Source organism: Lithobates pipiens, unplaced genomic scaffold (assembly GCF_037356315.1).
Source record: "Lithobates pipiens isolate NorthernLeopardFrog02 unplaced genomic scaffold, aLitPip1_a1.2 Scaffold_24, whole genome shotgun sequence".
Classification (NCBI taxonomy): domain Eukaryota; kingdom Metazoa; phylum Chordata; class Amphibia; order Anura; family Ranidae; genus Lithobates; species Lithobates pipiens.
The window spans coordinates 54801-82721 of NW_027507786.1; the positions used below are offsets into that span (position 1 = coordinate 54801).

At 47.0% G+C, this 27921-nt stretch overlaps 1 long non-coding RNA gene across 1 annotated transcript in view; it reads right to left on the reverse strand.

Moving 5' to 3' along the window:
* Positions 1-27921, reverse strand: part of LOC143929541 (uncharacterized) — a 186999-nt gene that overhangs the window by 17897 nt on the left and 141181 nt on the right. The gene's annotated exons all lie outside the window — the stretch shown is intronic.

Below are 27921 nucleotides of genomic sequence, written 5' to 3' on the forward strand. Positions count from 1 at the left end.
TATTTTTCACTGTTGGTGTAGGCTGTGGGCGGCACAGTGGTGTAGTGGTTAGCACTCTCGCCTAGCAGTAAAAAGAGTCGGTGGTTCGAATCCCAACCACGACATTACCTGCCTGGAGTTTGCATGTTCTCCCTGTGCCTGCGTGGGTTTTCCTCCGAGTACTCTGGTTTCCTCCCACACTCCAAAGACATGCAGGTAGGTTAATTGGCTTCTGTCCAAAATTGGCCCTAGTATATGAATGGGGACCTTAGATTGTGGGCTCCTTGAGGGTAGGGATCGATGGGAGTGTGCAATGTACAGGGATAGGGACAATGGTAGACACTCACTCAGGTTTGAACTGGATGGACTAGTGTCTTTATTCAACCTTACTAACTATGCAATTATGTAGTGTCAAATACTGTCCCCCGTCGTGCAGTACGGAGGACAAGAAGATGCCGAAGGTCTCCGAAGATGAACGACGCCTGCGCTGTGAGTCCAGGTTCAAGCACCACCATCCAAGTGGACACAGAGTTAGAATAAAAAATAGCCGAGCAAAGCGAGGCCGTGCCCAAAGCGCCGCGAGTGAAGCGAGCCCGCGAGGGGCCCTGTTACTATGTGCTACCGTATGTCCACTTGGGTGGTGGGGCTTGCACCTGGACTTAGTGCGCAGGCGCCGTTCTTCTTCTGAGACTTTCGGAGTCTCCTTCTCCTCTGTACTGCGCCTGCGCAGTACGGGGCGGACACTATCAGATGGCCGGACAGTTTTTGACAGAACACCGGCATTCTTTTGTTTACATTCAGCTGTCAGAAGGGAAACCCACCGACAGCTGATTGGTCATCGGTTGTTAAGGACACGGCAGCTGGCTTCCCAGCCCGCCCCTTAACAACCAGCTATTTTTCACATGGAATTTGCATTGGTCCATCAATTTTTGACCGCTTCAAAATGGAATTGTTCTGAAAATTTGGAATTTGTTAGAAAGCAAAGAAATCAAAATGAAACAAACCAAAATTTTCCATTCTGCTCGACTTTCTAGCGATTTTGTACAGCACAAACAAAATGATCACATTGGTCAAAGCCAAGTCATTTAAAGATGCATCAAAATGACATCAAAGTTGCACGATAAAGTCACAATGGAAGTCGCACAGGTGTGAATTTAAACCTGTTTGGGAAAAACGTATATCTAGAGAAAAAAATTAAAATAAATTGGGTGCGACGACATGGTGGACCACTTGGTGAAAACACAGACACTTGACTAGACGTTTGGATGAGGGACTTTCTCCATACAAGAGTTGTACAGTAACATTTTCCGCAATGCTCTAAGTTGTAACATGAAGAGGAAACAGGGTGGGCAGAGAAGCCGTTCATTGGGGGGGGGGGGGGGAAGTAAGGTTTACCTAAACACCCCTTCTGGCCATCAGACCCTCTTCTACAGGAAGGGTTGAGGGCCGACTCGGAGCTCTGACCTTGCAGGGGATTGCAGTTGAGTCAGATGTTTGGAAAGGGTCTAATATAAAATGACAGCTCTGCCCATCTGACTTTCATTACAATACAAGTATATTTATATCCCGCCTATGTAATGAAGATTTATGGCCGGCCTGTCAGGAGGACGACCAGTCCTGTGCCGTGCATACTTTCCTACGGGATCTTTCCACAGGATTGACTTTCAGCGAGCAGATACGGATCTCGTTACGCACCGCGCCAACTTAAAGGAGAGCGATAATCTTTTCAAATGTTTTTCAGATGTTCACGTGAAAGCGATCAAGTTAATGTAGATAACTTTATTAATACATGTTAAATCCTTGTTTCTATGTATGGTTTGTATTTATATACCCACCTGGGGGCAGCCATATTTTCAGATTCAATTTTGCTCTAGCTCAAGAGTGACCTGTTGGTTCTTTACCTGGTATACTGCGAGTCTACCAGGCTAGGTCAATCTGATTTAGGGCCAGCTGTAAACGGAGCGAATTTCATTCCTGCAACCACGGGTTGCAGGTAGGGTTGCCACCTGTCCAGGATTCACCCGGACAGTTCGGGTTTGGAATCATGTGTCCGGGTTACAGACTGCCTGAAACCCGGACAAATTATTTAGACTAGACTATGGCTTCCCAGCAGGGTTACTGGCTGCAGTTGTCTAAGCTGGGAGTGTCTGTTACACTCTTTCACACTGCCCAATGCCAGCACTAACAACCCCCTCAAACACACAGATGAGATAGGATAGAGGGCTCCATCTGCACCTCTCCTTCTCCCCACCCCTACCCCTCTGCGTCTGCCCACACTCCAATCCCTGGCGCTGTGCCTCAGAAACGGAAAGTTGGGGCCGGAAATTTGAAGTCCAGCAGCCTCAGATACTTCTGGATGAGAGGTGCTGACTGCCAAGGGGTGAGTGAGCTCCCTATCCATCCCTGTCTGTGACTGAAGTCTCTCCTTTTTCTCTCCTCTGAGTGAGTACACCAAGGTAAATCAGGGTTCTCAGAGAACCCCTTACATCAGAGTTCCCCTTTACACCAGAGGCCACAGTGTTCTCCCTTACATCAGAGTCCCCTCCGTACATCAGAGTTCTCAGTGTTCCCCCTTAAATCAGGGTTCCCAGAGCATCCCTTATGTCAGAGTCCCCAGAGTTCTCCCTTACATCAGAGCTTGCAGAGTCCCCCCTTATAGTGAAAGGGAACTCTGTGAGTTCAGATGTAAAGGGGAACTCTGTGGACTCTGGTGTAAAGGGGGAACTCTTGTTATTAACTTCATATGATTAGAAATGTTGTTTAATAGCAAAATATATGTATAGTTCATATTATAAAAAAATTTGAGTGTGCGCTGCTAAAGTGTTCGGGTTTGACTTGAAGAAAAGATGGCAACCCTAGTTGCAGGAAAGAAATTTGCTTGATTCCCCCATCAAAACAGACAGTGCTAATGCAGGAATCCCTCCTGCCAGACCATTGTCTTCTCCTGGTAGGGGGGGCGGGGCTGTGGGAAGCCGTCTCTTCTAAGACAAGACATTGATTATCGCTAGCGGCTTTAATCGCAAGAGAATCTGGAAGGCTGGTTGTACCCAAGGTGATCGATCGATCATTTTGGTACATTCAGCCTGCCCATTAATGGTTCAAGTATCGTGTATGGCTGGCCTTATGCAGTGTACACACGACCAGACTTTCCGGCAGACTAGGTCCGACGGTCTTCCCGACGAACTTTCGGCAGACTTTCCGAACGAACGGACTTGGCCACACACAATCACGCTAAAGTCCGACGGATTTGAACGTGAGGATGTACAACTGGACTAGAATAAGGAAGTTCATAGACCGTAGCCAATAGCTGCCCTAGCGTCGGTTTTTGTCCGGACTAGCATACAGATGAACGGATTTTTCGAGTCCGTCGGAAAGATTTGAAACATGTTCTAAATCTAAAGTCCGTCTAATTTTTAGACAGCAAAGGTCCGATGGAGCCCCCATGCGATCGAATTGTCCGACGGATTCGTTCTGTCGGACCTTTGCTGTCGAAAAGTCCGGTCGTGTGTACATGGCATTAGTCTCTGCAAATTTGAAGGGCAAGAAACATTCACAATGCTCAGGGTAAGGTAGATACCACATGATCCAGATCAATATTCTCAATCTTTTTTGGAGACCAGGGCCCAGTAATATGAGCTTGTTTACACTTGCTTCAAAATGTGGCATTGGACACGTTTTTAAAGCACTCTGAATGCCAGTCAAAGCGCCTGTCACTAAATAAAAATGGTTACCTTACAGTGCCGTTCACAAATTCAAAAATGATACCCCATCTCGGTTTTTTGGTGCTTCAAAGCGTCTCCAAAGCCTCCACTGAAGTCTATGACAACGCTCGCTAACAGCACCACCAGCTTTTGAGATGCTTTTATTTTGCGTTAGCTTTGCTTTGAAGGTATGGCAGGTATGAGATATCCCAAGATGCACTGGAAAACCAACAAGTGAATGGGAAAGATGTCATCGGCAGTGTATTCTGGTGTATATATTCTGGAAGTGTCTGGTGCAGACGTCCCACTTGACGCAGCATGGACCAGGAGCAGCAGGAAGGTAAGCGGGGTCCAGACTGGAGCAGAGCAACTAGAAAAAGACACACGTGGTGTGCAACACGGGAACGCTATAGCGGAAAGTGAACTGGAGAGAGAGGACTGAGCGGCAGAGAATCAGCAGAGTTGGGGGGCTGGAGCAAGAGAAACTTGCAATGTCATGCGTGGTGCGCAGCGTGGGAGCAATATAGCGGGAGGTGAGTAAGGATTGGACAGAGAGGAGGATCAGGAAGCAGAGGATCAGCAGAGTTGGGGGTTACTACTAAGCAGGGAATCAGCAGAGCCGGGTGCTACTAGTGAGTGGGAGTTCAGCATAGCTGGCGATTACTACCGAGAGGGGGATAAGCAAAGCTAGAGGTACTACTGATTGAGGTATTAGCAGAGCTGGGGGTACTACTGAGCAGGGGATCTGCTGAACGAGGGTACTAGTAAGTTGGGGATCAGCTGAATATGGGTACTAATAACCTGGGGATCTGCTGAGTGGGGTTACTACTGAATGGGATCTGCTGAGCGAGGGTACTGGTATGTTGGGGATCTGCTGAACAAGGGTACTATTGAACTGGGGATTTATTGAGTGGGGGTACTACTGAGTAGGGGATCTGCTGAACAATGGTATTAATAAGCTGGGGATCTGCTGAACAAGGGTACTAATGAGCTGGGGATTTATTGAGTGGGGGTACTACTGAGTAGGGGGATCTGCTGAACGATGGTATTAATAAGCTGGGGATCTGCTGAACAAGGGTACTAATGAGCTGGGGATTTATTGAGTGGGGGTACTACTGAGTAGGGGATCTGCTGAATGATGGTACTAATAAGCTGGGGATCTGCTGAACAAGGGTAATAATGAGCTGGGGATTTATTGAGTGGGGGTACTACTGAGTAGGGGATCTGCTGAATGATTGTACTAATAAGCTGGGGATCTGCTGAGCAAGGGTACTAATGAGCTGGGGATTTATTGAGTGGGGGTACTACTGAGTAGGGGATCTGCTGAACGATGGTACTAATAAGCTGGGGATCTGCTGAACAAGGGTAATAATGAGCTGGGGATTTATTGAGTGGGGGTACTACTGAGTAGGGGATCTGCTGAATGATTGTACTAATAAGCTGGGGATCTGCTGAACAAGGGTAATAATGAGCTGGGGATTTATTGAGTGGGGGTACTACTGAGTAGGGGATCTGCTGAACGATGGTACTAATAAGCTGGGGATCTGCTGAACAAGGGTACTAATGAGCTGGGGATCTGCTGAGTGGGGGGTACTACTGAGACCCGGGGGTTCTACTGGACCCCTTTAAAACAAATAGAAAATCAACACACACTTGACATTTGCCAAGCTTTATTAAAGCTTCAAAAAGCATCACAGACGCATCAAAAAAGTATGTTGAAGCGGTAGGCACTTTAATGTGTGTCAAAGCAAGTGTAAATGAGCCCTAAGGTGGAAGGTGTACATAACATACTACACATCATATACTGCCTGAGCCTGTTCTGTATCTACCAAAGGAGGACACATTCCAGAGGATGGGATAAAAGGGATCAAAATGCTCCCAGGATAAAGAAATGCAATGTAACCGACACAACCTCCTAAAAGTGATTTTCAGAAGACCCAGGATACAGACAGGTCAATGTTCGTATATGTTCCTGTCAAACACACAGGAAGCAATAAAGAATAAGGGGAGTTCAAGACTTCCAGCCTTACTCTTAAAAATAGGAATCGAAATGATGTTTAGTTTACTGTGTGCACTATTTATCATTATCTGTCTTTTTTTAAAGTAAATTTATTTTCACCTGCTTTTGACCTTCACTGCATCTTAACCTCTAAGCGCTGTCTCCCGCTGGCCCTTTAAGGAATCTGAAAGACCAAAGGCAGAGGCGGGTTTTCCAATCATTAAATCATTATAACTGGCTGTCAAAAGCAGTCACATGATTGGGAACCCCTCCCACCAGCTCCTGATTGGAAACGGCGAGAAGGAGCTGTCAGTGATTGTTCGGTCGCTGTGCCGGGTGCGTGCAGTAAGCCCGCCCACCATGCTGAAACATACGTATGAACAGTGCTGGGACAAGATCATCCAGTGCAAAGGGCAAAGATGCCAAACTGTGCCACCCCACCCCTGATCATTATATGCAAGCTTCTGAGAAGGAAGGAAGGAGAGAGAGAGCAACAGCCCGCACCTCCTCCTGATTCTCTCCTCCTTTACTTGCTACTTCCAGTGCTGGGCTGACAGAAGTAGTGATGCCGCTGTCACTACTCCTGTCTGTCTTATAGAATAAGGAACTTGCGGCGCTCCATCCCTATAATAAATTCTGCGCCCAGGGCAGCCGACCCTTCTGCCCACCCCTTGTCCCAGCCCTGCATATGTGCATCACATCAACGGAACGTACCGTACTTACCAACTTTTGTGATTTTGGATCCCAAGACACTGTTAATCCCAACGTCTACATTCTGCATTTCTTCTCCACGCTTTACAGGTGGCCTTTCAAAATCCCGCCCCTTAGTGAGTTTATCTTGGCCAGACCTTACTTTTAGACCTTTACTTTGGAAGGACTGCTCATCACGAACCCCCTTACGGCTTAGTCCCACCACCCGAACCCAACGTCTAAATATGCAGGGATCACCTACTTCTGGTTGGGCACATCCAAAGCACACCCACTTTACATGTTGTGATCCCAGGACATGGCCCGGGGACACAGAATATCAGCAGGCTAGAGCGCTGCTCATCATGTTGACTTTACAGGTTGGTCCTGCCCGCACCCAGCCTCTAAATATGTAGGGATCACCAACTACTAATGGGCATGCCAAATTCCACCCACTTTGTAGGTTGGCCCCTCTTAGACCCCACCTCTAAAACATGCAAGGTCTGCTCATCATGTATACTTTATGAGTTGGTCATGCCTAGACCTTGCCTCTTTGCAATCTTGACTTTTTGAGTTGCAAATAAGGTTGATGCTGTGATCCCAGGACATGGAATGTACCGTACTTATCAACTTTAAGATCTTGGATCCCAAGACACTGTTAACCCCCCGCCTACATTCTGCATTTCTTCTCTCCGCTTTCCAGGTGGCCGTTTCAAAATCCCGCCCACTTAGTGAGTTGATCTTGGCCAAACCTTACCTTTACATACACAGAACCTACTTATCACATATCTTTACCGATTGGTCCCACCCAGTCCCAGTTTATAAAACATGCAGGGATCACCAATTTTCAGGTGGGCGCACTCAAATTACACCCACATTGTGTGTTGGTCCCTCCTAGTCCCAGCCTTCTAAATATGTGGGAACCGCTCATCATGCATACTTTGTGAGTTGATCCCATGAATAGTAGCCCATTATGCTTTTGCTTTGCAGGGAACAAAGAGGAAGTAAAACCCATCAGGGTTTACTTCCTCTTTAAAAAAACCCTGATGTTACAATTGCATTATTATGAAGGGAAGGGACACCCATACCTCCATAGGGGCCCAAACCCCTAATTCTCCAGTATTTTCTCCTGCACCGCCTTCGAAGACCCAATAGACCACGACTGCTGCTATGACTAGTAACAAAAGAACTAGGGTTGCCACCTTTTCTTTAAGTCAAGCCCGAACACTTTAGCGCCATGCAGCAATTTTTTTTAATATTATAAACTATACATATATTTTGCTATTAAATAACATTTCTAATCATATGAGGTTAATCACAAGAGTTCCCCTTTACATCAGAGTCCACAGAGTTCCTCTTTTACATCTGAACTCACAGAGTTCCCTTTCACTGTAAGGAGGGGGACTCTGCAGACTCTGATGTAAAGGATAACTCTGGGGACTCTGTCATAAGGGATGCTCTGGGAACCCTGATTTAAGGTGGAACATTGAGATCTCTGATGTATAGAGAAGATTCTGATGTAAGGGGGAACACTGTGGCCTCTGGTGTAAAGGGGAACTCTGATGTAAAGGGTGCTCTGAGAACCCTGACTTGCCTTAGTGTATTCACTCACTCACTCCTTGGCAGTCAGCACCTTCAAATTTCCAGCCCCAACTTTCCATTTCTGAGGCACAGCGCCGGGGATTGGAGTGTGGGCAGACACAGAGGTGTAGGAGTGTTTGGGGGGGGAGGGGGGTGGAAGCTGCAGGGAAGCCATAGTCAATCTAAATAATGTGTCCGGGTTTCAGGCAGTCTGAAACCCGGACGCATGATTCCAAACCCGAACTGTCCGGGTGAATCCTGGACAGGTGGCAACCCTAAAAAGAACCCACAAATTAAACAGTCAGGCAAAAGTTAAACCCCCTAAACATCCTACCATAGAACAAACCACACCCGTATTAAATCGTCGTCACACAACCCCAAACCTAACCAACTAGGAAGGGTGGATGGGAGACACCTTCCTTACCCTTTGAGAAGCTCCGACTACTCTCCGGCTGTACACCTCCTCCCTCCACACCCTACTGGACACCCCCCCCCCCATCACTTCAGCATACCTCCCAACATTTTGAGATGGGAATGAGGGACACCTACTAGCAAATGTGTGTAGGCATAGGACACGCCCCCTGTCACACCCCCTTAAAGGAGAATTAACAAAAAAAAAGGTTAATTAAATCCACAAGGGACTTTTTTTTACCACTACTGTTCCTTAAGATTGGTCCTTTCTAAGCCCTTGTACACACGGTCGGATATTCCGATGGAAAATGTCCAATCGGACCGCGTTGTCGGATAATCCAACAGTGTGTGGGCTCCATCGGACCGTTTCCGTCTGAATATCCGACGGACCAAGTTTTAGAGCTGGGCTATAAACCTTCCCGACAAAATGATCCGATAGGACTTTGTCCGATCGCTTGTAGAGAATTCTGATCGGACAAAGCGCCACGCATGCTCAGATCAAATTCCTAGATCAAAGCTATTGGCTACTAGCCTGAAAATAGTCCCGTCGTAACGAAATAACGTCATCACGTTACGAACGATCAGATTTTCTGACAACTTTGTCCGACCGTGTGTATGCGACACAACTTTCGTATAAAATCCGACGGATTTTGTTGTCGGAATGTCCGACTGTGTGTACAAGGGCTAAGATGTACAAATGCAGCAATTTATAATCTGTATGAAAGGTTTAGCGCTGGAAACACTTTTTGAAGGATAAAAAGTGCATTTTATATACAACTATATGGATCAGACCAAAATGAGGGACAAGTGAGGAGGAATGAGGGACAGAGGGACATTGCTCCAAATCAGGGACAGTTGGGAGCTATGCTTCAGGACCCAATCAAATAAGTGAATACCCCACATATTCAAATAATACCCCTTATTAACTCCGCCTCACTGCCCTCCCCCCCGTCATGCTGGCCCCTCCCCCCAGTTTCACTTTTGCTCCGGGCAATATACTTTATGGGTTGGTCCCACCTAGACCTTACCACTAAATATGAGGGGAACACCCACTTCCTACCTCTGCAGTTAATGACTTTTTGAATGCATTTTGCAGTACCTAAAATAAAGTTGATGCTGTGATCCCGGGACACGGCCCTGGACACAGCATAAGGATGCAGGACTGTCCTGCCAAATCCAGGACAGCTGGCATCTCCACTATACCCAAAACTTTTTTTTTCGTTTGTTTCATTTAGTATGGGGAAGAGTAATGCCCTGTACACACAGTCGGAAATTCCGAAGGAAAAGGACAGATCGGATTATATTGTCGCAAAATCTGATCGTTTGTGGGCTCTATCGGAACTTTTTTCCGTCGGAAATTCCGATGGAAAAAATTTGAGAGCAGGATCTCAACTTTTCCGACCAAAAAAAAATCCGATCGCACTTTTTACGATCGTTTGTAGAGAATTCCGATCGGACAAAGTGCCACGCATGCTCAGATCAAATTACGAGACCAAAGCTATTGGCTACTAGCCGCAACGTAGTTCCGTCGTAACGAAATAACGTCATCACGTTCCGAACGATCGGATTTTCCGACAACTTTGCAACACCAGTTTTGGACAAAATCCGTTGGAAAAAATCCAACGGATTTTGTTGTCGGAATGTCCGACCGTGTGTACGGGGCATTAGAACCCCTCCCAGGTTTTAAGGCTGCCTGATGCTCCAACATGCCGCGTACACACGATCGAATTGTCCGGCGTACTTAGTCCGACATACAATCCGGCAGATAATCCGGCGGACTTTCTACCGAACGGACTTGGACACACACAGACACACAGAAAGTCCGACGTTCGCTTGTGCGATGACGTACAGCACGTACGACGGGACTAGAAAAAGCCAGTATCCAATAGCTTCCTTTTTCGTACTTGCTTCTGAGCATGCGTCATTCTTAGTCCGCCGTACTAGCATACTGACGAACGTATTGTCCGCTGAAACCCAAGTCCGACGGGAAGATTGGAGTGCAAAAATACTTTTTTAGTCCGCCGGACTTCACGCTGGAAAAGTCCACTGAAGCCCACACACGATCGAATTGTCCGCTGAAATGCGTTTCGGCGGACTAAGTACGCCGGACAATCTGATTGTGTGTACGCGGCATTACAGAGACTTTCCCCCACTTTCTCTTTTGAAAACAGAACCAGACAGATAGTAAAGGAAACCATTGCATCAGGGAGAAAGGTTACAACAAAATCTAATAGGGGTTCTAGACTTTTCCTACTTAGAATTAAAAAATAATGCTTTTTTTAAGTTGTCTGTGTTGCTCCCCTTACTTCCTGTCTTGAGGACAAACTTTTTACCAGACAGAAAGAGAAGCCTCATATAGCTTTAAAACCTTATAGGAGTTCGAATCCTTTCCCAATCTAAACAACAACAACAAAAAAAAAAAAAAGTTTGGCTATAGATACATTTTAACACTAATCTCCTGCATCCTCTTTGCAGCAATTTCCTGCCTACATACACCCCAGCAATAGCTGCATGGTATTTCTCAGGGTGGCTTTCCTGAGGATGACAACAGTGTATCATACTTGAGTAAGGTCTAGGGTTGCCACCTGTCCAGGATTCACCCGGACAGTTCGGGTTTGGAATCTGGTGTACGGGTTTCAGTCTGCCTGAAACCCGGACACATTTAGACTGGGCTGTGGCTCCCCAAGTAACTGAGATAGTCATACAAGAATCTGTTGCCATTCGGTAGTTGCCGACCGCTGTCTGGGGCAGGTTTGGCATCACTGGGGGGGAGGCCTATGATGTCAGCAAAAGCAGTTTGGCCACACCCACTATTTTCTGCAGCACGCCCCATTACCACTCTCCTTGGGGCACCCAAAAGGTGTTATACTACGGAAAAAAAAGTGTCCTGTGTCGCTAAAGTGTTTGGGTTTGGCTTGAAGAAAAGGTGGCAACCCTAGTAAGGTCTGTAGGTGCTCACACTCTTTGCTGATAGGAGAGCACCAGCTCTGAACCAGCAGAAGGCATGCTGGACCTCTGCAGAGAGACCACTGCTTCTAATGCCGCGTACACACGTTCAGATTGTCTGGCGTACTTAGTCCGCTGGAAATGCATTTCAGCGGACAATTCGATCGCGTGTGGGCTTCAGCGGACTTTTCCAGCGTGAAGTCCGGCGGACTAAGAAAGTATTTTTGCACTCCAATCTTCCCGTCGGACTTGGGTTTCAGCGGACAATCCGTTCGTCAGTATGCTAGTACGGCGGACTAAGAATGACGCATGCTCAGAAGCAAGTACGAAAAAGGAAGCTATTGGCTACTGGCTTTTCCTAGTCCCGTCGTACGTGCTGTACGTCATCGCACAAGCGAACGTCGGACTTTCTGTGTGTCCGTGTGTGGCCAAGTCCGTTCGGTAGAAAGTCCGCCGGATTATCTGCCGGATTGTATGTCGGACTAAATACGCCGGACAATTCGATCGTGTGTACGCGGCATTACAAGAAAGGGCAAAGGTTCCTCTCTGCAGCATGCTGGCAGTGGACAGGTTTTTCTATTCTAGCTGTTTTCCAACTGGATTAAACCCTATGACTTTGCATATTTCCTTCTATGAGCAGGCAAAAAGATCCCAGGGAAATTATTTCAAGTCTAGAAAATTGGAATACCAGAACACAATCGTTCTTTTTTTTTTTTTTTTTCCAGCAATATCTGTTATAATTCATTCTTTCAAAGAAAAAAAGAAAAAGTCATAAAAACCCAACCATGTCTATTTAAACGTCTTGGGAAAAAAATCCACCCAACACTTTCCAGAGGCGTTCAGCATTTGAGTTATATCCGGACTCCAGCGACCTTGTCATCTTTGGAGGGTGCGATTGGTACTAACGGCACAGTCGCCACACTTTGTCATAAAAACGCCACAATCGCAACGCAGACGAAGTGATAGAATCTATTCTACATCACGGCGAGCCTGTTTATCGGCTGTCGCCTCCCAAACGCAGAAACAAGGCGGAATGTCGTGTAGTTGATGTTACTGTCAAACGCTGAAATTAGTTTCATGGGATTCGGGTGAGCTCCGACCCCTTCTCAGATCTAATCTCAGCCGGCGTGTGAATAACGGGTCCGATTTGTTTGCTGAGAACATTGCAAGACTCCATAATGGAATTTTTGTATGTTCAGAACAGGGACAGATGGCAGGGCCATTACAAGCAAAGTTGTCTAAGCCCTTGTACACATTTTCGGATTTTGTCCGACGGATTTTGTCCGAAACTGTTGCATACACACGGTCGGACAAAGTTGTTGGAAAATCCGATCGTTCAGAACGTGATGACGTTATTTCGTTACGACGGGACTATGTTCAGGCTAGTAGCCAATAGCTTTGGTGTAGGAATTTGATCTGAGCATGCGTGGCACTTTGTCCGATCGGAATTCTCTACACATGAACGGACAAGGTCCGATCAGATCGTGTTGTCGGAAAATTTTACTGACAAGTTGGAAAACTTGGTCCGTCGGATACTCAGACGAAAACAGTCCGATGAAGACCACACACAGTCGGATTATCCGACAAAACGGTCCAATCGGACACATTCCGTCGGAATCTCTGACCGTGTGTACAAGGGATAAAGGGTTCCAATTTCCAGATTTAGCTCTGAAAATGTGAGTTCCTGTTAACGTCCTTGGTTTTCAGATGGACGGCCATGAAATTTAATTGCATCCCGGTCTTAGCCCATAGGGTTCACTATTGAGTTGGCCCAACCTTTGCAGCTATAACAGCTTCAGCTCTTCTGGGAAGGCCGTCCACAAGGTTTAGGATTGTGTCTATGGGAATATTTGACCATTCTTCCATAGCTGCATTTGTGAGGTCAGGCACTGATGTTGGATGAGAAGGCCTGGCTTACAGTTTCGGCTCCAATTCGTCCCAAAGGTGTTCTATCGGGTTGAGGTCAGGACAGGCCAGTCAAGTTCCTCCACCCCAAACTCGCTCATCCATGTCTTTATGGACCTTGCTTTGTGCACTGGTGCGCAGTTATGTTGGAACAGGAAGGGGCCGTCCCCAAACTGTTCCCATAAAGCAGGGAGCATGAAGTTGTCTTGGTATGATGACGCCTTAAGAGTTCCCTTCACTGAAACTAAGGGGCCAAGTTCAAGTCTTGTTGGAACAGGAAGGGGCCATCCCCAAACTGTTACCACAAAGTTGGGAGCAGAGAAGAAACAGAGAAAAGATTGGCACAAGGGGAAATGAGAGAGAAGAGAAAATAGACCAGAATGAGTGAGAAGAGACAAGACAGAGAGAGAAGAGAGACAACAGAGAGATGAGACAGGAGAGACGGGACAGGAGAAGAGACAAAGGAAAGAGAGAGGAGAGATGAGGCAGAGACAAGACAGAGAGAGGAGCGGTCAGGTCAGTCAAGTTCCCTCCCCCCCGAACTCACTCATCCGTGACTTCATGGACCTCCAATATTGAACCCTATGGACTAATGCCCCCTACACACAAGCAGATTTTCCGTTGGAAAAAACTTGGATGTTTTTTCCAACGGAATTCCACTCAAGCTTGGCTTGCATACACACGGTCACGCAAAAGTTCTCTGACGAGCCGAGAAAATTAAGTTCAATGCTTTCCGAGCATGCGTCGAATTGTTTCCGAGCACGCATAGGAATTTTGCGCGTCCGAATTTGTACAGACGGTCGGAATTTCCGATCTTAACTTTTTTTGCAACTGAAAAATTTAGAACCTGCTCTCAATCTTTTGCTGGCCGGAATTCCACCAGCAAAAGTCCGATGGAGCATACACCCGAACGCATTTTCCGACCAAAAGCTCTCATCGGACTTTTGCTGGCGGAATTTCCATTCGTGTGTACGGGGCATTAGACTGGGATGCCATTAAAGTTCATGTGCGTGTAAAGGCAGGCGTCCCAATATTTTTGATAATATAGTGTATATTTAATTTTTCATTATATACTCTTGCTGCGGGGGAAAACATTTTTCATCAGATCATTTTTGCTTGGTTACTATGGGTTACTGCACTCTGTATAGTGTTGCCATTGGGTGATCTACCCTCTTTGGTGTGACAGTTCCCTTTTCCACACTTCTTCTGGTGGCACTGTGGGAAAGCTTGTGGCTTCCCTGCTGGACTGGATGGGACACAGGTTCATAGAGGATATATAAATGGGGGGGGGGGGGTGAGATATTTCCCCCCTCTTCCAGGATAGGTGGGCAAATTGACGGGCAGGATTATACGAGGAAATTGTGGTTTAATTAATTTGATCCCTCATGTCTTTCCTTAATTCGTTTCTTAAATAATTTTTTTCCCTCTTTTCAATTGTATTGGTCTTTACAGGCAGATTTTTATAATCCTTTAGATTGGTCTATGTATGTAGACCAGTGTTTCTCAACTCCAGTCCTCAAGGCGCCCCAACAGGTCATGTTTTCAGGCTTTCCATTATTTTGCACAGGTGATTTGATCAGTTTCACTGCCTTAGTAATTACTACAGCAATTTCATCTGAGGGAAATCCTGAAAACATGAGGACTGGAGTTGAGAAACACTGGTGTAGACTCTTATAACCAATGTTGGGGTCCCCAGTTGGACGAGGATTTTGTGTATATAAGATTTCCCTTCTGCCCTATTATATGAAGGCTGCACTAAAGGTACTGTAAAAGTGGGCAGAACTTTTTTTGTTAACTTATATGGGTCATTCAAATTTAAAATTTTGGTAGAATAAAGCTGGCTATACAGGGATCGTTTTTTAAAAGAAACTGAATGGATTCCCCCATCCACACAAGCAAGGCGGATGGAGATCCACAGCTCAGGTGGGAGAATCTGTCCACAGGACAACTATTAGTCGTGAACTCAACAAATCTGGACCTTATGGAAGAGTGACAAGAAGAAAGACATTGGTGAAAGAAACCAATAAGAAGTCCCGTTGGCAGTTTGTGAGAAGCCATGTGGGGGACACAGCGAACATGTGGAAGAAGGTGCTCTGGTCAGATGAGACCAAAATTGAACTTTTTGGCCTAAAAGCAAAACGCTATGTGTGGCGGAAAACTAACACTGCACATCACCCTGAACACACCATCCCCACTGTGAAACATGGTGGTGGCATCATCATGTTGTGGGGATGCTTTTCTTCAGCAGGGACAGGGAAGCTGGTCAGTTGATGGAAAGATGGATGGAGCCAAATACAGGGCAATCTTAGAAGAAAACCTGTTAGAGTGCAAAAGACTTGAGACTGGGGCGGAGGTTCACCTTCCAGCAGGACAACGACCCGAAAAACATACAGCCAGAGCTACAATGAAATGGTTTAGATCAAAGAAAATTCATGTGTTAGAATGGCCCAGTCACAGTCCAGACCTAAATCCAATTGAGAATCTGTGGCAAGACTTGAAAATTACTGTTTACAGACGCTCTCCATCCAATCTGACAGAGCTTGAGATATTTTGAAAAGAAAAATGGGCAAAAATGTCCCTCTCTAGATGTGCAAAGCTGGTAGAGACAGTAATTGCAGTAAAAGGTAGTTCTGCAGAGTTTTGACTCAGGGGGGCTGAATACAAAATGTACCCCACACTTTTCACATATTTATTTGTAAAATAGTTTGAAAACCATTTATCATTTTTCTTCCACTTCACAATTATGTGCCACTTTGTGTTGGTCTATCACAGGGATATGCAATTAGCGGACCTCCAGCTGTTGCAAAACTACAAGTCCCATCATGCCTCTGCCTCAGGGTACCATGCTTGTGGCTGTCAGAGTCTTGCTATGCCTCATGGGACTTGTAGTTCTGAAACAGCTGGAGGTCCGCTAATTGCATATCCCTGGCTCTATCACATAAAATCCCAATAAAATACATTTACGTTTTTTGGTAACATGAAAAAAATGTGGAAAATTTAAAGGGGGTATGAATACTTTTTCAAGGCACTGTATATATCGGGTGAATGTTTATGTTGTTTGTACCTATGGGGCAGAGATTGGGGAGTGCTTTGGCACGGACTATCCAATTGATGCTTTCACTGGTAATGCTTGCACGGCCATGTAGCAGCAGGAAGGAGTTATGGACATAAAGCCATTTCCCAAACCATAGACATCTGGAAGGACCTTGCGGGTTGCCATCTGTATACCACCACTTCTATCGGTCTGAATAGGATATACATACAATTTTTTTTTTTTTATCTGCTATATTGCAATTGCATCCAGATGCCTCGTGGAATGGTATTACCTTCCCGTAATCTCTTTTGTGTTAAGCCTTTAAATACATTTCTATAACTGCTTATCCTCGGCACACTCGAGTCCCCGGGGAAGTGGACCCTCTCACTGTTGGAGGAATGCCAGATCTAATTTCCAACCCACGTAAAAGACAAATGAGTACAATTAGACGGGTCTCCTGACGTGAACCTGAAAACAGACGAGTTATTTAATGTGCTGTTGTGTCGCAGCGTGGTATCAAGTGCTAGCTTGCAAGACGGCGGTGAAGACAAGACACATGGGGCGCTACCGAGGAGGCGCACAATTTCAGGTTTCAATTGCAGTGGGAGACTTCAAGTTTTATCCATATTCTAGAACTGGGGGGGGGGGGGATTTAACAAGTATCTCATAAGGCAACTGTCAGTTCCCTGCAAAAAAATGTTTTAAATTAGCTCCTGCAAGAAAAGATTTTGAATACTTATCTACCTGGTGGGCACCGAATCCAAACTCTGCTGTCTTCAAGAGCCACACATGACACACTTCCAGTTGAGTTGGATGTCTGGTCCTTACTGTGCTCCATGGTTTTACTTGTTGGCCCTTTGCGTCATTGCTGTGTCCTGCAGTGACGTAGGATCAGGCAGATGGGGCTACAGCAGGTGGCGGGGAGAAACCAGCCGACCAATGCCAAAGATTCTGCATGAGTTTCTAGAGCTGGAAGACAGCAGGATTTGGTCTTCCCGCCCAATGCAGAGATAAGAATTTAGTCGTCTTTTTGCAGGAAAACTTCTTGCAAATATTTTGGGAAGCTCCGGAGGCTCCTGGATTCCGATAAGCCCCCCCCGCCCGCAGACCCCGACAACCAACGGCCAGGGTTGTCGGGAAGAGGCCCTTTTCCTCATCAATATGGGGACAAGGTGCTGTCCCCCCCATGTATGTTGAGGGCATGCGGCCTGGTACGGCTCGGGGGGGGGGGGGCCCGCTCGCTCGCCCCCACCCCCCTTCTTGACCGACCGGGCTGCGTGCTTGGATAAGGGTCTGGTATGGACTTTGGGGGGACCCCCACTCGCAGATGGAGGCGGCAACATTGACTTCCTTCGCTAGTTCCGTCTACCTGTTGCCACGTTCAAAATGAACGGACTTTACGTGTGTGGGCAAGTCCGTTCATTTCAAAAGTCTGGCAGACTAGCACACAGACCGGCGGATTGTCTGCCGGACTGCCGAGTCCGGCGGACAATTTTGAGTCAAGACTTCTTTCTAAGTCCGCCGGACTTTTGGGAAGAAAAAGAAAGAAAAAGTCAGCCGGAGCCAAAAAACACGGGCGAATTGTCCAAGTCCGCCGGATGGTCCGATCGTGTGTACGCTGCATTAGATATAAGACAGCCCTTGATAGTGGCCCCTACCAAGACCCTATCTGACCCTATCTGACCATTGGTTCATATTTATGGGTCTGCCAGGCAGTAGTGGAACATGGGGGTATTCCGATTGTGTACACACATCCAACTATCCTAGAATATTATGGGGTACCTTAAGTCTGTAGACCTGTGAAGATACCTCTTGACAAACCATTCACAATTGCCCAAGATTTTTTTGGAAGCTTGCCATGGATCTCAGATGTTGGTTGGATGTTTGGCCACATGCAATTCTCAGTACAAGTAGATTTTAACTTATAGTATTAATAAAGTGTAATATGGGAATAATTCTCCCTGTTCATTTTAATTTATGCGTTTGTGTGTTACTCTTCGGGGCACCTAAAAAGTCCATGTATATTTTTGGGGAATTTCTTGAATTTTTCGGACGTGGTGCCCAAAGTTTTTCATGGTTAAATCCACCCACTATTTATCAATAGACATGTTATCCACAGTCACCACGAAACAGCTGGATGATATCATTCAACCAAACTTCAGGGTTCCAGCTCCTTGAATCCACTCTTTGAAGTTCATAGTTCTCTTAGCACAGGTTTCCCTTAAAAAAAAAAAAACAAAGTTCCTAACAATTACTCCACATCTGAGTTAAATTTCCAAATTTCCATCCTTCACATGACTCTGGTGAGTTAATAAAAAAAAAAAAAAAGATAAGATCACAAAATCCATCATGAACAAACTCATTTGTGCTGGCGTAGTCGGCAGGAGAAACATGGCTGCACAGATCTAGGGACCTGCTTATTGAGTTTTAGCTTCTAAACTAAAGACGAAAAAGTTCTAGCAAAGGCTAGATCGTAACCCATGGGTTAAAACGTCAGTTTTGCCGCATTTACATGCCACGTTTTGCCACGTTTGCTTTTGAAGCGTTTTAAAAAATGATTTTATATATATATATATATATATATATATATATATATATATATATATATATAGATAGATAGATAGATATCTATATCTATCTATATATCTATATCTATATATATGTAGCACTGACCCCCAAAGGAGCGGCTGGTTATTTTTGGGCTTACCATTACCTTCTCCACCTTGTGCTCGCCTAGGGGTTTCCCGAGGTTGATGGCCCGATAAACTGTAGAGACCGACAATTGAATCCACTTTAGGGATTTTTATTTGCAAAACATTGAACAGAACACAGTCTCTCAGTAGGGAATAGAGGGTATGGGTAGTAAAGCTCAGGTACTCTAGGAACGGCTAATACTTGAATCTCTCTCTTAATCGAATCCAGGGAATAGCCATTCGCAACTGGATGTTACAGCTATCGGATAAATCCCCTTTTTGTGGATTTAGCAACCGACAGGTGATTCAAAAAGCACAGTGTCTGCCACAGACTTGGTTGTAGAACTTTAGAATGAGAAAAGTCTCTGCCACAGACTTGGTTGTAACTGAAGGATGAAACTAGGAACTTTCATACGGTACCAGTATCTTGCAGCCGGTCCGGCGATACTGTAAGAATGTGGATTCACTTGGTGTCCTTTCCAGCAGCCAGCCTCGTGCGTGGCCCTCTTCCGAAGGGTCCTCCCCTGGTTGCGTTCAGTTGCTGGGCCTCTCCAAAACCGAAACGGCACCAGACTACCTTGGAACCCTCCTTCCAGTTACTGTGCCTCGGGCTAGCCAGCCCCGAGACTCTGAAGTGGATGGATCCGCACACCAGGCCATGAGGGCCTCTGGGGGCTGGTCAGGAGGACCAGGAAGTCAGAACATACTTCTGGACCGGAACCCCGAATCACGTGACTTCAGCACCTTAAGTACCCTCTCCCGGAATACACAGCGAGATAACGCACCCGCTGATTGGTCCCGAAAGAGAGATTGGTACCCAATGCGTCCAACCAGACTGCGTTCCAATGCCTACCAAAGGTGACACCCACACCTATGTCCAGGCAGAACATAATACAGTCCAGCCAAACTGATGCTGAGACCATAATTTACTGTAACCCTAAAACCCAACTATGGTCTTAGGAACATTTAAGTTGACAAAAATATAGCACGTGCCCGGCGCTACATATACATATTTTATATATATTTGTACATATAGATATATATATATATATATATATATATATATATATATATATATATATATATATATATATATATATATATATATCTATATCTATATCTATATCTTTATTTGTTCAATAGCCAAAAACGAAAAGTGCTTGTAAACTAAATGTGGCCAAACGCGAGTTACTGCGTTTAGCCACTTTTATAAGTGTTTGGCACTAGAAATGCCTCTAAACTCGGCATCTGGACCCATTTTTTTGTGTTCCAAAAAAAGCCTCTAAACTCAACTGCCTAGAAACCACTGTAAAGGACCCTGTGTACATGTACTGATAAGATAACATAGGGGAGAGTTCAGGAGCAGTTAAAAAAAATGCCCAACTGCTCCAAAAGTCTGTTTAGCAGCGGCAGCGTACATGAGGCCTTTAATTCCCATCAAACATTGGATAGCAATAAAAGAAATAACAATAATTATGTGTGTGCGCGCAACTGTGTATAAAACAAAGAGAACAGCCCTTACTGGTAGTGATGGCCGAACGGTTCGCCCGGCGGTCGTTTCGCGGCGAATTTCCGACATTCGCGGTCCGCACGTTCGAACGCCTTTTTCCGTCGTTCGCCGCGGCGGACTTACGTGTTTAATGTATACAAGAACTTTAACCTTTGGTGACACGTTTATCATGTGATACAGGACAGCCAATTGAGACATGACAGCACATGGACACTTGTACATTCCCCCTAACCTATAAATACACCCGATCCGGTGGCCATTTTACATTCTTTCTTCTGTTAAGATAGGGACAGGTTCCTGTGTGGAGTAGGGAGAGATAAACCACTAGCTATTTGGTACACAAAAGTTCTTTTCAGGACTGGTATAGGTGTTAGGTGTTGATAGGTTTGCTGTGCTGCTGATTCTTGCAGCAGCCTGAGTGTCTTTTGTTAGTTTAGAGAAAGGGAAAGGACGGTGTATGCTACAGGGACAGCCAGATTAGTCTTTCATCATCATCATCATCATCATCATCATTAGCTGTTACTATCAAGGTCCACAAAAGAGCTGTTCCAGTAACCACTAATCGTTCTCTTTTTTTGCCAATTTGTATAGGGACAGGAAGGAAGCAGTGTTGTCAGGCAGTGAGGGTAATTTTAAAGACTTGCTGTTATTATTAGTTCCACAAAGGTTCTTTTCAGGACTGGTATCAGTGGTACAGTAATAGGCTTGTACATGTATAATATTCTTTCTTCCAAATATAGAAAGGATATTATACTTGACTGCTGCCCTTCTGCTGCAGTCTGCTAAACATTCACAACTCACTTGTTCCACAAAAGTTCTTATAAGGACTGGTAACTTGGTATAGGGTGCTACGGTACATAGGCTTGAGTGCGGTACAGTCTGCTGTTCTGTAAGGACCGCTATCGGTCCACAATAGATAGGGTTGACGTGCACCACTGCTGACCGCTGCCCTATACTGCAGCAGTCCTTCAGCGGTATAGGGACTGACGTACAGTCTGCTAATCACTAACACACAACCTGCTTGTTCCACAAAAGTTCTTATAAGGACTGGTAACTTGGTATAGGGTGCTACGGTACATAGGCTTGAGTGCGGTACAGTCTGCTGTTCTGTAAGGACCGCTATCGGTCCACAATAGATAGGGTTGACGTGCACCACTGCTGACCGCTGCCCTATACTGCAGCAGTCCTTCAGCGGTATAGGGACTGACGTACAGTCTGCTAAACACTAATACACAACCTGCTTGGTCCACAAAAGTTCTTATAAGGACTGGTAACTTGGTATAGGGTGCTACGGTACATAGGCTTGAGTGCGGTACAGTCTGCTGTTCTGTAAGGACCGCTATCGGTCCACAATAGATAGGGTTGACGTGCACCACTGCTGACCGCTGCCCTATACTGCAGCAGTCCTTCAGCGGTATAGGGACTGACGTACAGTCTGCTAAACACTAATACACAACCTGCTTGGTCCACAAAAGTTCTTATAAGGACTGGTAACTTGGTATAGGGTGCTACGGTACATAGGCTTGAGTGCGGTACAGTCTGCTGTTCTGTAAGGACCGCTATCGGTCCACAATAGATAGGGTTGACGTGCACCACTGCTGACCGCTCACCTATACTGCAGCAGTCCTTCAGCGGTATAGGGACTGACGTACAGTCTGCTAATCACTAACACACAACCTGCTTGTTCCACAAAAGTTCTTATAAGGACTGGTAACTTGGTATAGGGTGCTACGGTACATAGGCTTGAGTGCGGTACAGTCTGCTGTTCTGTAAGGACCGCTATCGGTCCACAATAGATAGGGTTGACGTGCACCACTGCTGACCGCTGCCCTATACTGCAGCAGTCCTTCAGCGGTATAGGGACTGACGTACAGTCTGCTAAACACTAACACACAACCTGCTTGGTCCACAAAAGTTCTTATAAGGACTGGTAACTTGGTATAGGGTGCTACGGTACATAGGCTTGAGTGCGGTACAGTCTGCTGTTCTGTAAGGACCGCTATCGGTCCACAATAGATAGGGTTGACGTGCACCACTGCTGACCGCTGCCCTATACTGCAGCAGTCCTTCAGCGGTATAGGGACTGACGTACAGTCTGCTAAACACTAATACACAACCTGCTTGGTCCACAAAAGTTCTTATAAGGACTGGTAACTTGGTATAGGGTGCTACGGTACATAGGCTTGAGTGCGGTACAGTCTGCTGTTCTGTAAGGACCGCTATCGGTCCACAATAGATAGGGTTGACGTGCACCACTGCTGACCGCTCACCTATACTGCAGCAGTCCTTCAGCGGTATAGGGACTGACGTACAGTCTGCTAATCACTAACACACAACCTGCTTGTTCCACAAAAGTTCTTATAAGGACTGGTAACTTGGTATAGGGTGCTACGGTACATAGGCTTGAGTGCGGTACAGTCTGCTGTTCTGTAAGGACCGCTATCGGTCCACAATAGATAGGGTTGACGTGCACCACTGCTGACCGCTGCCCTATACTGCAGCAGTCCTTCAGCGGTATAGGGACTGACGTACAGTCTGCTAAACACTAATACACAACCTGCTTGGTCCACAAAAGTTCTTATAAGGACTGGTAACTTGGTATAGGGTGCTACGGTACATAGGCTTGAGTGCGGTACAGTCTGCTGTTCTGTAAGGACCGCTATCGGTCCACAATAGATAGGGTTGACGTGCACCACTGCTGACCGCTGCCCTATACTGCAGCAGTCCTTCAGCGGTATAGGGACTGACGTACAGTCTGCTAAACACTAACACACAACCTGCTTGGTCCACAAAAGTTCTTATAAGGACTGGTAACTTGGTATAGGGTGCTACGGTACATAGGCTTGAGTGCGGTACAGTCTGCTGTTCTGTAAGGACCGCTATCGGTCCACAATAGATAGGGTTGACGTGCACCACTGCTGACCGCTGCCCTATACTGCAGCAGTCCTTCAGCGGTATAGGGACTGACGTACAGTCTGCTAAACACTAATACACAACCTGCTTGGTCCACAAAAGTTCTTATAAGGACTGGTAACTTGGTATAGGGTGCTACGGTACATAGGCTTGAGTGCGGTACAGTCTGCTGTTCTGTAAGGACCGCTATCGGTCCACAATAGATAGGGTTGACGTGCACCACTGCTGACCGCTCACCTATACTGCAGCAGTCCTTCAGCGGTATAGGGACTGACGTACAGTCTGCTAATCACTAACACACAACCTGCTTGTTCCACAAAAGTTCTTATAAGGACTGGTAACTTGGTATAGGGTGCTACGGTACATAGGCTTGAGTGCGGTACAGTCTGCTGTTCTGTAAGGACCGCTATCGGTCCACAATAGATAGGGTTGACGTGCACCACTGCTGACCGCTGCCCTATACTGCAGCAGTCCTTCAGCGGTATAGGGACTGACGTACAGTCTGCTAAACACTAATACACAACCTGCTTGGTCCACAAAAGTTCTTATAAGGACTGGTAACTTGGTATAGGGTGCTACGGTACATAGGCTTGAGTGCGGTACAGTCTGCTGTTCTGTAAGGACCGCTATCGGTCCACAATAGATAGGGTTGACGTGCACCACTGCTGACCGCTGCCCTATACTGCAGCAGTCCTTCAGCGGTATAGGGACTGACGTACAGTCTGCTAAACACTAATACACAACCTGCTTGGTCCACAAAAGTTCTTATAAGGACTGGTAACTTGGTATAGGGTGCTACGGTACATAGGCTTGAGTGCGGTACAGTCTGCTGTTCTGTAAGGACCGCTATCGGTCCACAATAGATAGGGTTGACGTGCACCACTGCTGACCGCTCACCTATACTGCAGCAGTCCTTCAGCGGTATAGGGACTGACGTACAGTCTGCTAATCACTAACACACAACCTGCTTGTTCCACAAAAGTTCTTATAAGGACTGGTAACTTGGTATAGGGTGCTACGGTACATAGGCTTGAGTGCGGTACAGTCTGCTGTTCTGTAAGGACCGCTATCGGTCCACAATAGATAGGGTTGACGTGCACCACTGCTGACCGCTGCCCTATACTGCAGCAGTCCTTCAGCGGTATAGGGACTGACGTACAGTCTGCTAAACACTAATACACAACCTGCTTGGTCCACAAAAGTTCTTATAAGGACTGGTAACTTGGTATAGGGTGCTACGGTACATAGGCTTGAGTGCGGTACAGTCTGCTGTTCTGTAAGGACCGCTATCGGTCCACAATAGATAGGGTTGACGTGCACCACTGCTGACCGCTCACCTATACTGCAGCAGTCCTTCAGCGGTATAGGGACTAAGAGTTTTGTCACAGGGTCATTTAAAAAATGACATGCAGAGGAAGAGGCAGGCCCTTCCGCAGGGGTGGTAGGGGTAGGGCAGGAGCAACAGGCTTGAGCCAAAGTGGGAAGTTGCAGAAGGTGCGTTCAATTACTTTAAAGGATGCACCAGACTTGGTTGAGTGGCTCGCTCAGCCTTACTCTTCTGCACCCTCCTCATCCTCTCGATCTGCACCCTCTTCTTCACTCTCTGCTATGTGCACCCCCAAAGACACTACCACCAACAACACGACCACCACCACCACCACCACATACCTTCCGCTTGAGTCACTGGAATTATTTTCCGATCCATATCAAGAGGACATTTCTGATGCGCAGCCACTCTTGGTATTGGATCAGGAAGAGGAGGTAGCAACAAGCGCTACTCAGCAGTCTGACGCCAGTACCCAGATCAGCCCAAGGAGGAGGTTGGTCCCCGGTGTTGCTGCCTACTCTACTTATAGCGGTGGGGAAGGTGACGTTGATGATGACGTGTCTAGTGATGTCACGTGGGTGCCCACAAGAGAGGAAGAGGAGGGGAGTTCAGAGGGAGATATGGACCAGCAGATAGGGAGGAGAAGCAGCAATGACTTACATTGCACAGCAGGGACAAAGCAGACTGCAAATGTATCAGGAGCGAGTCATCGACCATGTACGGTCACATCTGGCGCTCCCAGGACACCGGCACATGGCTCCGCAGTGTGGGCTTTTTTTAACGTGTCCGCTGCTGACAATAGCGTTGCCATCTGCAATCTTTGCAGTCAACGCGTTAGTCGCGGTAAGCCCAATACTCACCTAGGGACGACCGCCTTAAGAAGGCACATGAGCAGCCATCACCGAGCCCAGTGGGAGCAACGGAACACACAAAGCCACACTGCAGGCTCTCACCGTCCAGCCTCGTCTTCTACTTCTCCTTCTCCTCTCTCCTCACAATTGTCCTCCACTCCACCTTCCATCACGCCAAGCTCACATTTTTCTGCAAAAAGGCAGGCTTCCGTGGGCCTAATGTTTGAGCGTAAAAAAATGATGACGCCGGATAACCCTCTTGCCCAACGGTTGGCGGCTGGCTTGTCAGAACTCATAGCCCGCCAACTACTGCCATATAAACTGGTGGACTCGGAGGCCTTTCGCAAATTTGTGGCCATTGGAACACCACAATGGAAGGTCCCAGGAAGGAAGTATTTCTCAGAGAAGGGCATCCCAGAGCTATATGGCCATGTTCAGCGGCAAGTGAATGTATCTCTGGCACACAGTGTCGGTGCCAAGATACATCTGACCACAGACACGTGGTCTAGCAAACACGGGCAGGGAAGGTATATCAGTTTTACTGCCCACTGGGTGAACCTTCTGACGGCCGTCAAGCATGTAACCCGTGGCACCCGTGTAGATTTGGTTTTACCGCCACGGATTGCATGCAGGCCTGACTCTTCTTCTCCTCCTCCTACTCCATCCTCCTCCCTCTCCTCCTCAGCTGCCTCCTCCTTTTCCGCTGCTAGCGTCTCTTCCACTGCACCGCCCAAGCTCCCCAGAACCTATTCCACATGCCAGGTGAGACGTTGCCATGCCGTGCTGCGTCTGTTGTGCCTGGAAGCAAAGAGCCACACTGGCCCGGCACTCCTTTCAGCTTTGCGTTCACAGGCAGATGAGTGGCTAACACCGCTCAATTTGACAGTTGGTAAAGTGGTGTGTGACAACGGTGCCAATCTGCTTAGCGCATTGAAACAGGGCAAAATCACGCACGTGCCGTGCATGGCACACGTCTTAAACTTGGTCGTGCAGCGATTCCTTGTCAAATACCCTGGGGTCCAGGACATCTTGCGGCAGGCAAGGAAAATCTCGGCCCATTTCAGAAGATCTTACACGGCCATGGCTCGCCTTGCTGACATTCAGCGGCGACACCATCTGCCGGTCAGACGTCTTATTTGCGATTGCCCGACGCGATGGAACTCAACCTTCTATATGCTTGATAGGCTGCTCCAGCAGAAACGTGCAGTTAACGTCTACCTGTATGAACTCTGCGAAAGAAACGGTTCTGGGGAGCTGGGTTTTTTTTCACCGCGCCAGTGGCTGCTCATGCGCGACACATGCAGACTTCTGCGGCCATTTGAGGAGATCACCAAACTGGTCAGTCGCAGCCATGGCGCCATCAGTGACATGGTACCTTATGCCTTCTTTCTGGAGCGTGCATTGCGTCGTGTCATTGATCAGGCTGTGGAGGAGCAGGAGCGGGAAGATGAGGAAGTCGCAATGCTGGATGAATTCCCAGGGGGGGCTACTCTATCTGAGACAAGTCAACAACAGGAGTCTGATGAGGAGTCAGAGGAGGATGGTGCCGGGGCGGATGAGCAGGAGCAAGAAGAGCATGCTTTAAACCTTTCTGGGATCCCTGTTGTGCGAGGATGGGGAGAGGAGAATGAAGAGGACGACATTATCCTGGATGATGAGCAGGAGCCAGGCCACCACACCGCTTCCACTTTAGTGCAAATGGGGGCCTTCATGCTCCAGTGTTTTAATAGGGACCCCCGTATAAAAAGCATGAGGGTCAAGGACCAGTACTGGGTGGCAACGTACTTAGACCCCCGGTACAAACACAAAATGGCGGAAATGTTACCGCCGTCGCAGAGGGCTGTCAGAATGCAGCACTTCCAGGCCTTGCTTCGAGAAATGCTGCATTCTGCTTTTGCGTGCGCTGGCAGAGGAGCAATTCCCACTCCCAGAGAAGGATTTGCGGGTACCAATCCAACAGCGCCTGCAAGAAGAGGCCGGTTTGAAGATGTGTTGGTGACTTCGGATATGAGGTCATTCTTTCAGCCGACCCATCGACAGGTGTCATCCGGATCCAGCATCAGGGAACGCCTAGACCGTCAGGTGTCCGACTACATTGGGTTAACGGCCGATGTGGACGCTCTGAGGAGTGATGAACCCCTAGACTACTGGGTGGGCAGGCTTGACCTCTGGCCAGAGCTTGCCCAATTTGCAATCGAACTGTTGGCTTGCCCCTCATCCAGTGTCCTGTCCGAAAGGACGTTCAGCGCAGCAGGGGGGATTGTGACCGATAAGCGTACTCGCCTAGCTCACCACAGTGTTAACTACCTCACATTTCTAAAAATGAATGAGGCATGGATCTCGGAGGAATTCAACACATGTGATCAGTAGACCATGTATATGTC